Here is a 14,668-nt window from a genome sequence, read left to right on the forward strand (position 1 = left end):
TTAACACTATTATAATATCCCTTGGGGAAGCCTCAGCACATTTTCCAGGCATTTTCATTTCATCTTGAAAATGCTTTCCTCTCACCACACCACATTACATTAAAAAGACACTCGCATTTTCACACTGGAGAAAACAGAGCCAAGTGAGAAGAGTCGCTTATTTAACAGTGGACCAAAAAAAGGCCCTGTAGGCAGTTTTCTCTTGAAGGCTGATGGCTCAGCAGCATTGTTCTGGGTGGATATCACCGTAAATCTTCCTTCTGTAGTATATCAGTCCATATCCGTACCCAGGAACAACAGCTGATGCAGCTGTACTATTAAATTGCTGAAGGTGAGTAATGCAACTGGGTGCTGACAGCAGTGGAGGGAGTCCTGGGTTGGTCAATATCAAACCTGGAGTAACAGTCCAGAGCTAATTCTCTTTTTTTTTTTTTCTTTGAAGGGCTACTTAAAGAAAACACAAGATGAGGCATTTGTATTCTATGAGTGTGAGATTCAAATGCAAACAGATAGAGAAGTGTTACTAATGCCTCCGCAAACAGTCCCCAAGGCTGAGTTGTTTCATATTCCTGATCAAAAGCAAGCTCTATTCATAAGGGCTGTTCCTTGGGGATTGTAATAAAATGTTTTAGCCATCTCTGATTCAGTGTACTTTTAATCCCATAGGAACTGCTGTCATTTCAGGAACCGATAATGGATGAGAGGAGAACCTATGCCTCATCCTTACATGGGGGAGGGGGGGAAGGAATAAGAAAGGAGGGTTAATTCACTCCAGATGGTTTACATTTTAACATTCTCCTTCACTGCACTTGATTGTCATTAAAAAGGTTTTGAACATTTCCCTCTAACACTTCTTCCTAATAGTGATTGTTCTGGACAGAAAATAGACTTCCTTGCTACAGCACAGCAACCTGTTAAACCTCCCATCCCATCCCAGGCATCCAGTTGTAATAAGGAAGGGCAGCGTGCCCTTGTGCACAAAGAATAGGCAGGGTGCAAACAAATTCAGCAGATGCAATACAGCTCCCATCTGAAGTAAAATGTAGCAGCTGGTCAAGCACATGGGGAATTCACTATCATTTTAGGGCTGCCCAAAGCATTTCAGGACATAATTGATGCCTCCATATTAGTGATTTAGTTGAGGGCAGGTGTATGCTTTGGAAGCAAATCTCTCACCCATCCCTCTTCATAACTCTTCAGTCTGTATCGTGGAGCAATCTGAATGCAATACTTGCTTGCTTTCCTTCTGAAAGGAACCAGACTGCAAGTTGCTCTCCAGGTGGGCACCAATATGCTTCAGCTCCCTGCATATCCCTGTCCATCCAGGCCATTAATCTGAGTTCCTGAGAGGTCAGATCATGCTCTATGGGAAATTCCCCACTGGAAAGGGGCTAAAACACCACCCAGCTATATCATTATCAGACCCAGAGATCAGCCGAGACAGTTCCTTCAAACAAGCAGTTCAGAGTTAAATCTTAGTCAAGATTATTAGTAAAACTTTGGGACTAAACAGTTGCATCATGTGTTTACATCAGGATCCTATGAAACTTATACCCAGTAAGTTCAGAGCTCATGTTAGTGCCACTAAAAAAAAAAAATAATAATCTTTAAGTCCACATCTGCATTACTTATGTGAATTTCAGTAAAAAGTAGCTTTAAAAAAGTGAAGGAATGGGAGCTCATTTCTATTTCAGACAATAGGACAAAACCCTTAAAATTACTGCTTATTATCAGCAGTCTCCAATATTAGAACAAATCGCCCATTGAAAGACACACAAATACACAACAGTTTTATCACTTACTAATGCTGCACTCTGAGGCTGCAGTGCACTTGCCCTTATTAATAGGATATAATGGAGTTTTAGAGCACATCCTGCTGTTCAAACAAAAGAATTAGCAATTTGCAATAAACTCCCATTACCAGAAGCCATGGTCTCTCTCTGCAGGACATCTCTCAGTGAGGCTATAACTAGAGACAGAACCTGAGGATCTCCCTGTGGGATGAGCAATCTCAAAGCCTGCAGGCTCTAGGCACACTCAGAGTCCCCAGATGTCTCACCTTTGCCATATTCCCAAATGACTTCATTTATGTCTTACAGGTGCTGCCATATTGATTGCTGGCCGTTTCCCAGGCATTCAACAACTTGCAGATCCACACACTACTTTAGTTCTTAGCTCTTAACCATTTATCACCTGCTTGGCATCCAAGCCAAATTACTGAAGATACCACCAATCTGATTCAAAGTGAAGAAAACAGACTTGTCTTTGCCTATGCAATGCTGTTCTCTTTGTTTTCTTAAATTTAACATCCTTTCCTGTGTCATCTCAGATACATTCAAAAAAAAATAAATTAGTGGAGTACAAAAATCTCAAACTACTACAGCTGAGCTGTGAAAACAGCAATTTAGCTCAGCCTAAGGGTAGCATATATAATATAAAGCAGACTTTTTCCTGTGATATAATTCAGATAGCCTTAATGGATTTTTTCCTTTTCAAACAGCTGTGAAGTAACTTACAATTATCATGTCTTCAATTAAACACACTGTGGGGCTTTTGAGGAACCTAGCGTGAAAATGTTGTCTAGAAAAAAAAGAAGATTACAAGCTGCTAAGAGTTACTGGTAAGTTAATTAAGTGAAGATTGCCAGATTGCCACAAACTGGTATGGGATTCCTAGATCATCCCCTCTGGGGAAAAAAAAAAAAGCTCTCGCTGATGATGAAGGTAGTACAAAGGAGAAATAATCAAAGGCTGGTGTGCAAGGAGAGCTCGTGTCATGTCAGCTCTGTCAGGTGTGCTGGGGCTCTTCATCTTCTGTTGCATTTAACGAAGAGAAAGCTCTGCCCTGAACAAACAGCATAGAGCATAAAAGGAAGAAAATGGAAGAATTTTGTGCAGTCAAAAGTGAATTCCCAACCACTTCTTGACCCTGCAGTGGTGAGACTGGTGTCATTGCTGAAGTAGATAGAAATGTCTTTAATGTTCTGCCTTTACAAGAGCCTTTCTGTACAGCACTTTGGAGTGGCTAATCTGAAGAAAATGGCTGAACGCATTACAGCAGACAGCACTCAGTAATCATGCACTTTCAATCCCTAGATGTCTTCTGAAGGCAGCAGTTATGAATAAATAAAGCAGTAAAGTGCTCATGAAACCTGCATATAAAAAAACCACCCTGTTTAAGACCAGAGAATTCCTGTATCAGTAATAGCCTCTAAAAATCCAAATATGAGACCTAAAGAGGTGGCAGAAACATGGCTCTTCAGTTCTTTTTACTTTCTATTCCCACTCAGTCAATTAAAAGGTACATCCTTTTCCTTTTGCTCCATTTCAGCTTCCTTACTGCTCTTGGGAGCTCTCAAGTCACGGATTCCCAGGGATGTCCCTTCTTCCTGGGGATAAGGCAGCCCAGGCTCCAGCACCTATCCTTCAGGAAGACTGCGCAGGGAAGGCAGCAGGATGGACTTTAACACTTGCATGTGGAGGTTGCATGGCCTGCCTTCTGCCTTTGAGAACACCTGCCCCTTTAAGAGGATGCATGGGTCAGATTTAAAGCCAATAAATGCCAGTCCCTGGGAGCAGACTTTCTCCTTGAGAGCCCTGAAGAGACTGCACTAACACCATGCAGTTGCTCAGCAAAAATGTTTGGGCTTTATTGAAAAACTAAAAGGGGGAAAGAAAGAAAAAGGGTATAAAGCTGTCAAGCAAACTAGCTACCTAAAGGATCTCGCCAAAAGGAACAAGCCTATTGAAGGAATCGTTTTCTGTGCCTATGTGTCACTGCACTATACTCCACACATAATTATTGCTTAAATCCAGCCATCCCATGCATTATTAATAGGACCAGGCAACCTCAAGTCCCCATGCAGCCTTAAAGCAGATATATAATATATTCCCGACAGGAAACAGGCAACCATCCGTTTTCAGCAATAGACTATGCAAGTAACTTGATTGGCTTTTTTCAGCTGGCTTTGTTCTGGTATGATCAAAAAGACTGTTTCCCCCACCCCCAAACTGCCTTTACTGTCAAGTCTGAGCAACACATCCATATTTCTCCACAAAACATTTAAATGCACCCTTTACCTGGAGTAACAAAATCTTGTGTGATTGCTGAAACACACTGGTAACAGAGCAATCTATGCACACTGATGGCAGAAAAGCAAGAGGTAGTGGGCACTGTGAGGAAAAGAAGTAGGAAGAACAAGTCACACCCTTGTTGGTGTTGAAGGCAACAGAGGAGTTTCTATGCTGTTCATGCATGTACCAAGGTGGGGAGCTTGTTATCAAATAGAGGGATATGCCAACTTACTAGCTTGTAGTTCATCATAGCTCAGATCTGGGCAAGAAGATTCTTGCCCCTCCTAAACTCACTCTGCACTCCTCTGCTCATTATTTCTAACAACTTGTGCTAGGTTGTAGGATAATTTTTATTTATTTTTCATTTAATAATAGCTGACAGCGGATGGTGCAGATTGGAGCTCTTGAGCACTTCTGCGCAAAACAGTGCCCTGTCCCCTTTACAACCTCCCTGTATTATGAAGTGATCCAGTAGTATCCAGTGTCAAGTAGGATTATTCGTTAATAATTCTGAGTGATTCAAAATATCAAGACTGGTAAGTTTAAATGCTTCAACAAGCCAAGAAAGCACACACAAATTATATGGTATTTCCTATGAAAATGTTCCAGTAGAGCTTTAAAGAGGCAAGCAGCAATAGAAGCAAGAATATGCTTTGCTTAAAAAAAAAAAAAAAAAAAAACACACAAGGAAAGGAGGACAAGTCTACATAATAGTGCCAAGTACATTCTTTCACTACAAAGCACAAAGAGCAGGAAGGGCAGAAAGCATTGATTCCAGTGCTGAAGAGCTGGGATGCTTACAGCCTCTCTGGGCTCTGCTTGCTCTCAGAGCATTGCATGTCAGGTACGCTACAGCTTTGGTTAACAGAAACGATGTGTCTGAAAGACAAAGATATTCAGGCAGCTGGTTGTGAGCACAGCCCCTTGGGCTCTGGTTTGTTGCTGGGAAGCCTGGAGCACTTGGCATTTGCTATCATTAGAAATGAGCCCTGAAGTTTTCCTGCTCACAGGAGGAGGCCCAGCAAGCGGATGAATAGATTCTCTGAGAGATGCTCAGTATTACGTATTTCAGTAGAGGAGCGAGGCAATTAATGTAATAATTATCAGTACCTACATGCATACTTCCAATAAGATAAAAGTTAATTAGTTCTAACATCAGTGCTTCCCTTCTGGTGACAATCCCATCTCAAAAAAAAAAAAAAAAAGCTCAGTCTGTGAAGAACTGCAAAATTCCCCCATATCAGGCTGTTTGAAAATCTCAGCACACTCAAAATAGCTATTTAGAATTCCTACTTACATTCTCAAATTACAGCATGAAATACAGCCTTCTGAATCCCTCTCCTGCATCGTGGCAGCTGCCCCATTGCAATATCATAACAGGGTATGAGAGCAATTCCAAACCAGCTCCTTTCTGTATCAACAGCCTAAAGATGCTATTAGCAGATTACTTGAACAATATATCACTGCTGAACCAGAACTTGTTAAGAAACACTGAGTCATGCCACCAAATTAATGAAATTCATTTTCAATCATAGATTTCCAAACCAAGCTCCAGCACTGTTTAGGTTCTTTGTCAACTGGTGGAATGTTCCACACATTCCCATTCAGAGATGTGCATTTTTGAGGTTTCAGTTCAAGTGGTTACCAATGGCAGCGGTTAACCCACAGAGGGTTTAGGAGATTGCTTGTTACAGCACGAGAATAAAATCAGCAAAATCAAACATCTGAAGTAAATAACTACCTGCACCAGTGAAATGAAGCATTTTGCAGGCATCTTGAGGTTTACTGCAGGGATCTTAAATCTTGAGAGTTCACCTTACTTTTCAAAGTATATTTTTAAACTTGAGAGTATTAGACAAAAGGAAAAAAAAAGAAAAAATTCTATCTTGTTTCACTTTTATTTCTGTGGTTTGTTAGACATTGTGGGAGTGTAAAGAGATAAGCTGATTTCAGCCTCCTCTTTCTTATGTTTATATCCAGACAGACCCACTGCTTATCACTTTGCCATTTAGCTTGCTCTCTATTAAATAAGAAGAGATGAGGGAAGAATTAGTTTGGCCGACCCCTGAACTCCTTCCTGAACATGGTGAACAACCCTCACTGTCTGTGAGGGAGCACTGCCAGATGGGCTGTCTATCCAAGGTAGCAAAGGCTCTGGAGACAGAGGAGCAGTCTGCTCATCTTTGTTTATTTCCCTTTAGTTCTTATTTTAGAGCTCAGAGCCCCTGTCAGCACTCAAAGGATAGTGCAGATTGTTGGATTGCTGATTAGGATCCTGTTCTCTTAAGCATCTATCTCTAGGTTGCCTCACTTTTTGGACCAAGCTCTTGAACACATAGGATGTCCACACACAGAACAAACCACTCTTTTCAGAATGTTTCCTCTTTATTTTGCTGTCTCGCTGGCTTGTGGTTAGACCTCAGAAATTTCAGGGGAGATGGCACAAAGGCAGAGACTGCTCTAGGAACAGCTTTGTCCTGAAATGCATCAACCTCCTCTACCTTCACTCAGTGCTCACATGGTGAATTGAAGTCCATCTTCTTAACCCCTATTCCTAGCTCAAATGGAAAGTAAAGTGACCTCAATAACATAAAAGCACAGCCTCTGCCCTGAATCTTTGCTTTAAGATTTCAGACATGCAGTACAAAGAGGTAACAAGAGACTGGGATGAATGTGGGAAAGACTGAACAGATACTCTGGTAAGCCTTCTAAGACAAAGATTTAAAATAAAGATCCTGCTCATTTTTCATGAGCACTGCAGGCACAAGAAACTCAAGGATCTAATCCAAAGGTCAAAAGTAGTAAGGAGGAATTAATTCATTCTAGTGTGAATGGCATCCTAGGAACAGCAGCAGAAACAGCACATACCGAGATGGTACCATGACAGTTAAGCTCAGTGGAAAGTACATGAGTTGAGAAAATAGAATGGGAACAGAAAAGATAACGACCATTAACTTTGCTCCAGCTGCGATTATTGTCCACTAGCTCTGCAGTGCACTACATGACCCTCACAGGTTTTGAAAATAGGCAGAAAATGAAGGAACAAATTAAGGGGATCCTTTTGCTCAAGTGCAAGGAAGAGATAGATTCAACATGCATCATTGCTCTTAAAACATCCCTGAGATTCCAAGGAGCTTGTTGCAATTTATTCCACAGCTTCAGCTGTAATCCAGAGATGCACAAGTTATGCTCCAGACTCGATCCTTGTTTTCTCAAAAAGGCAGGAGAGGGAAATCATCCTTCATGAGCACTGATCCAGCTGTACCTCCGGCACACCTGTTAAAATTTGCTAGCATTTACTTTTTCCCTGCTTTAGACTTCGTTCCTCCCACAATTCTTTTGTTTCTGCATGAATAAAAATCCCTGTTACCAAGTTGGACTGTCCCTTTCAGGAAAAGGTATGCTAGCACAGCAGATTGAATGTCACACAAAAAAAAAAATAATAGAGTTTTAGTAGTTTAGGGTCACTGCAACAAATTACACCATCATATTCTTCTTCTTCTGCCCTTGGCACTGGAACAGCAACCAGCTTCGCCCTTCTACAAGATCTCTGTATTCTAATTGGGTCTTTCAGAGGAAAAAATGCATGCAGCATCCCCATATTATAAAAACCTTTGTACTGTGTGCACTGAGCTGTTCTAACTTATTGTTGTGGGTCTCTACTTAATCCAAATCACTGAGACACAGTCTGGGAAATGGTAAATGAGGTTGATAAAGAATTAGGAAAAATGCTGTCCAGGGGAAACATTGGCTCCAGCTTAACGTTTCTAATTTCTCTCCAGTTCTTAAATGGGAGCAGAGGGAAAGCTCTCCTTTCCCACACCCATTCCAATTACAATAATTCTCACAGCACCTGAAAAACCTTTATGCTATTAGAAAAGCCAAGCAGCAGTGAGTACAGCAGTTTCCAATGTAGTTGTCTCAGATGAAGGCTAGTATTTCAGCAGCAGACCATAAAACAACAGAAAGGACATTTTTGCCACAGTCTTCCAACACATTAGATAACTGACCAGAAATCACTAATGCCAATAGAAAAAGAGCTCAGGACAATCATTCAGAGGCACAAGAACACATAGCCTGAACTTTCCTTTAGCAATTCAGCCATGGAGGCCATGATCTCCAGAGCTATTTCAACTGCACATTTCCACCCCCTCCTGTGCTGCTAAAGGAGTTCATAGTTCTCCTGGCAGTAGAAAAATAGTCCACACCACCCAGCTCTCACGTCTATCCTTGCGTTAGAGGCTATGAAACATCCACACATAAACCTCTTGACAATTCTCAACCTAAACACATTCACAGTTTTATACCAACGTTGCCCTTCAACACAAAGCACTTCTCTTACCTTTAGATGACCTGGTTCAGCAGCAGAGCTCTCAGGTGTGTGAGGACACAGCCAGGATGTACAGGAAAGGACAGACTTTGTCAGTGGAATTGTAACATTACACAGGTATCAATGAAACATCCCCAGCAGTCAACTTCAAAAACCAAATAACATGCAGAACAGCGCAACTGCCCTTTATAGAAGGAGGGCAAGCTGCTTCCTAGGGCTCTGCAAATGTGATTGGAAACAGGTGAGGAGGCACAGCCAGGTGCACTAATCACTCCACAGTCAACACTAAAAGAGACAGGAGGCTACTTTTCTTCTTTCTCCTGGCCTTACAATGAATGTTTTCAAAAGAAATGAAGCATTTGGGAAAGTTTGAATTCACAGATCTGCTGGATTGCATTCAATATGCCTGAAAGCACAGTAAGGATGCTATGTTTGCAACCAATTTTCTGGATTGTATCACCTAGAGTTGCTACAGCTCAAAGGAGAGAGGTTAGTATGCAGCGGGCTACGGAGAGGAAAGAATGCGAATTAATGTAGCATCAACTTTGGTCCTTGACACTCACTTATCTAAGAAATCAGCAATCTCTGCCTCCTCTCCCCGCTCACAAGTTAATGGGGAGCTGCATATTTATTGTATATAGCTTAAAGTTTTTTCAAAAGTAGAATAGGGAAGCCAAAGGTGTGAAATGAGGGAAGTCTACAAGAGCTTGAAATTCAATGTCATAACATCAGTTATTCTCAAAAAGTTCAGACAGCTACACCCATAACTCTCAACTAGCCCATGTTTTACTGCAAAAACAGCATCCAAGTTCCTCTTCTAATCTTGTCTCTTAAACATCAAGTTACACTTCTAGGTGTTGAGCTCTGACCTCGGGCTCAGCCCCTCAGCCTCACCTGAAATAGATGCTGATTTGCCACCATCAGTGCCTGCTGTTTAATCACATTCACCTGGAACACACCAGCAAAAATTCCCCTTGCTACTCTGGATAGTAAACCCACCCTACTGATTTTTTTTTTTCTCTAAAGTGAATCACCTGCCAGATTTTCTAAAGCAGTTTTAACATTTTTATGTTGAAAATTATATATTCCAAGACAGTTATTTCCCCCTCACAGTTTACCAAATCTGCTCCTAATGTTTAGTTGCAGGTATTGAACAGCAGTATTTCTATCTCACAGAACTCTTCCTCTATACTAGGATTTGTAATGCTGCCTCTACCCTTTTCTATTATACAGAAAATTTTGGCATATTTTTCCTCCACAATACAGCAGTATTATTCTAAAGGAGCTCTTTCAAGAGGGTTACTCTGGGTTTACACCAATGTGAAACAGATTAAGATCTGTCCGATTAATACTGGGGAGTAAATCTTTCCATTAGCATTGAAATGGGGCAGAGTAGAGTGAATAGAGTAGGGTATATATGGGCCAACAAAGCATTTTAGCAAGACAATGACCTAATTTGTATGGATAGAGAAAAAAAAAAAAACATGTACATAATAATCCTTTCCCACTTATGTATGGTAACTGGCAGTTGTTCAGTTAATTGATAAATTAGCTTCCTATTGGAATTTTGTCAGTGATTTAAGGGTAAAACAAATACCTGGCAATGACTTAAGTGACAGTGTTCAGCTGACGTGAAGGGAAAACAAAGACAGTCAGCATCGTAGACTGTACATCCTCAGAAAAAAAATTAGAGGATAGTCTACAATTACAATCCTAGTCCAAATTAAAATCCATACCAACACAGGGTGAATCTACATGCATTGCACAGACCCACTCCTGGTTGACTACTGCTGGTTATACCCTGTTGCTGTGATGCTCCACATCCCAACAGAAAAAAAACAGAAAAAGAGAAGTTTTCAGTTGCTCATATGCTCAGGCTTTGTAACAGACAGTCAGCATCAGGAAGGAAAGGAGCTTCAGTGGGAGAGAAGTGAGCAATGATCTTGAGCAGAGAGCTGCTATGCTCGCAGCACCACGGCTCAGCACTGCCCCGTACAGTGCAGTGCCCTGCTCAGTTGGTAGGACCCAAATCACCCCAGACGTTGCACTGCTGAAGTACCCAACCAGGTACTTCAAGGACAGCCAAAACTACTCCTTATAGATTGAGTAAGCCCAGATTCAATACAAAATCCTTTTTTTTTTTTTTTTTTAATTTTTATTCTTTTGCTTCTGAATTCACAGTCCCATGGATGCACTATGCTGCGAATGCAGCCACTTTGGCTCCTCATGCATATTGCTCATCACTGCTGGCACTCCATCACATGAGCCAAGGAGAAACCTCCCAGTCCCACAAACCAGAGGAACAGTTTTACCCCATCCTCATATCACGGTGTATCAGAACATCCTTCTGAGTCCATAACAACCCGAGGCAGGCTGATTTCCAGACCTGCTTCAGAGGTTACTCTCCAAAACGCTGCTTCTGCTGATTCATCCCCTCCCAGCACTGCTGACTTCCTGTAAATGCCCAACCCAGGAGCATAAATTAACTTGAAGGCTGACAAAGATAGACTCTCTGTGACAGTAATTCACGTGGCTGAAGTTTCTGAGCACAAAAGAACATCCCTTTTGCTTTGGCACAGCGAGTATATCATTTGGGATTATTAATGCAAGCATTTCTCACTGACATTAATGTGGCTGGTGCACTCCCAGCATAGAAGAAGAGCCGTCCTCACACCGTGGGGTTCCAGCACAGCGTGATGACCATCATTCTCTGGGGGAAGAAGAGTGATTTGTGGCTAAGGACACATTTCTTAATGTCTCCATTCTAAGCACAAACCTCTGAATGGAATTACTCTTCCCCCATGCTATGTGAGATATTCTAGAAAACAGTCACCATTGCTGGGCAGGACTGAAATTATAAGGGCTATCAGATTCATCCCAAGGCTCCAAGCCAGGAGCTGTTCACCAGATGGAAGCTGGAGAAAACCTCACCTCGGTGTGTTTTACTGCATAAAGGTGTGGACTGAAGGAGCTGAGAGGGCAGGGATGGAGTTTGGTTTTCAAACATGTAGTGGGGCCAGGGCCAGAAGGGAGCATTGCACTACACAGTTAAAGGAGCCCCAAAGAAGAAAAGCAAAGTGCAGTGTCTTCACCTTTCTTAGAGTAAATTTCCTCAATGCTCCACCTATCACAAAGCAATCATATAATTCAAGGTTAATGCTTCAAGACACTCTTAAAAGTACAAACTTATTATAATGTGCAGTACTTTAATTACATCTAAAATTATTCCCTGTATTTCCACTTTGGCACTGAAACATCTGTTTGCATCCGCAACAAACCTCTCTTTTACCACAGCAAATTGCATAATGTTTGCATTAGCACCATCTAGGAAATGACAAGACAATATTCCAGTAAAGTTTCTCTCACTAACAGATGTGATCTTGTTGAAATCTCTCCCTTAGGTTCTTTTTACCTTCTTGCTCACTGAGACTGAGAGGATATAGGAAAAAAAGAGAAAAATAAAGCATCATAATATAGGAGATGTTAAACAACCTCATTACAAACAACCTGGAGAAGCAAATAGCTTGAGGTTTGGAGTAAGGGAGCTTGCACATTGCTAGGATTTATTATGGTAGATGGGATGACCAACAAACCTATTAACACAAAAACTATTTTAAAGGGCGTAGATGTGGCTGTCACTTATAAGTAAGATGATTCTGTGTTACAAGGCTGGTCTCTGTGTAGACTCAGACACTTCTTGCCAAGTATGTTTTCAGTCTGTTTTCTTGGCTGATGATGGGATCTCCCCTCCTCTCTCTTGTTAAGCAAAGGTTGTTCATCTACACAAGAAATCCTGATGATGCAGTAAAGAGTAACTTAATGTCACCAATCAAACACTTAACATCATTCCTATAATTACTGCATATCAGTTTCACATCTGGAAGAAATCCTTTTTTTTTTTTTTTAATTCTTCTCACTTAGTCTGGAGTGTTTCAAGACTTGCTTTTCTAAAATTGATATTTTTTATTCTGCTGGGGAATCCCCAAAGAGAGAATAAAGTCAGATTTAATGTGACAGCCAACTTGAAGTGTGAGTCCCTCTTATTCTCCTACTTCATCTCGGTATTGTCCTTCAGTGACCACTCCTAAAGGGCTTACCACCTTATCCTCAGATTCCGATCCTAAACATTTCTTAGATGAGTTGATGGTCCTGATTAAACCAACAACAACCCACAGATTGCTGGACTGAGACTCACACAAAGATCATCTACCTGAAAATATCCCAGCTGTGCTTTAGTCTATAAGAACACTAAAGTACGCAACTGAAAGCTGGGCTGAAAAAGTCATGAAACTGTCACAACAGTAAACATTTGGTTCACTTAAATCTTAGCACTTTTTTTTAGCCTTTAGAACATACTTCATAAACCATTCTTGAAGGCTATAAAATGAACAAACACTGAAATTCTACCCTAGTCAAGTGTGAAATTAAAGAAAAATACATCTTACAAAGGCTGGCAGTACTATATTCGTATGCATCATCAATAACCAGCTAGCAAAAAACTGAGATCTTCAGCCAAAATTCTTCTTCCTTGCTTGGGTTTATTCCTGGAAATTCTTTCAGTAAATCAAAACCAGCTCGGGTTACCTGCTATGTTTTGCTGATCTGCTCTGTGAATGCGTCTTTTTTGCAAAACTCATTTTGAAGATGTAGCTGTAACTCCTGATTCTTTGATTGCTTGAATAGACCAACCTACTCAGCATCTTTCTTTATAGTCCAGATCCTCCAGCATCATTTCTTACACAATGTTGTTTCTATGTTGTTTCTATGGAACATACTGCTAAATTTCTAGCTTCTTTGCAGCATTTTAAAATTAGCCAGAAAAAAACAAATTTGTGCCAGGCCTTGAGTAAAGTTATTTGAACCATATTTGCATTGTGCTTCTCAGTCATAACTAAGTCATCAATCTCTCAAAATAAGCCTTAAACCAGATATGATAAACAAAAATAATATGATTCCTTCAGTTTCAAGTTGGGCAACTGAGGCCAAGGAGTAAGAGTCCTCACTAAAGTGAAAATCTCCAACAAAGTTGCAACTGACATTGCTTTTCAGCCATTAATTGGACCCTCTCCTAGCATTTTGGCTAATCATCTGCTCTCAGAGTGGTCCATACCCTCCTTCTGAATTGACACCCATTGCCTGCCTTTATTTTCTTTCCCTTTTCTTATATCTGAGGCATCTGATTGATTATCCATTCTTTATTTCATGAATGTTGCCAAACTTTGTTTGCCTATAACTGTGTTCTTGCGTTTCTGGATCATTAAGCATGTAAATTAAATTTGATTGCAAATTGAATGTATAATTGTGCATATGTAGGGTCTTGAAGAATAGCAAGAACTTTAACAAGAAAAGATATTCCCACGTCTGTAATTCTGACCTACTCAGTCTTTCAGAAAGGAATTGCTCAACAGATTTGAAATTGCATCATTTCAAACCATACTGTCAGTTTTTATAGTCAATTATTTTTTTCTCATTGAAGTTTTTCTGAAGCAGAAGGGTAACACTTTCATCTCCTGCTTCTGCTTGGAAATGTGTCTGCTGCTAGGACAGGATCCCAGTGGCTTAAACTTAGCTGTTTCAACTTGGGTATCTAAACCAAACATATAACATACCTTACTTTTCAGTAGGAAAATAAAATGCTTGTTTGAATGGTAGAGCCCAGGCAGGACTGGGCTTTGTGTGCTTTTTTTTGGTGCTGGACCCCTGCAGCTGGGATACATTGCTTGTTTCTGATGCCACTCACGGTTCCCCAAGTATCACCCACGTTCTATGAGTACTGAAGTACTGCGAAGCGAGAAATTGAGATTATAGCCAACTTGTTTGGGATTGGTGGTCAAGAATGGCTTACTGGCACTTTTGGCAAAGAAAGAGGTTTTATCCTTCAAACCTGCTGGATGCAATGGCTGACTTGTAGAGATTTTGCATTGCTGCTAGGCCCTTCTAATTAACTATGAATAGTTTGACAAGGAAACAGTTGCTTAAGAGGACAAAAATAATCCAGTGTTAACACTATAATCACCTTTGCAAGTCATCTTATAAACAAATAAATCCACCGTGGCTTGGACAGATTCCAGCCACACTAATCATTCACCAGCTGAATAAATAATTTGCAATAGTCAGTTTATAGCATAGCTTTTGCTACTTTTCTTTCTTAAAAACTATTTGTGATCCAATACCAATTATTTCACATCGATTTGTTATACAGTTTTATTAACTCAATTTACAAAATATTGTATTTCTTGGCATGCTGTTAGTGGTTGACTTGCAA

The sequence above is a fragment of the Meleagris gallopavo genome, chromosome 11 (genome assembly GCF_905368555.1).
Source record: "Meleagris gallopavo chromosome 11, MGAL_WU_HG_1.1, whole genome shotgun sequence".
Taxonomy (NCBI): Eukaryota; Metazoa; Chordata; class Aves; order Galliformes; family Phasianidae; genus Meleagris; species Meleagris gallopavo.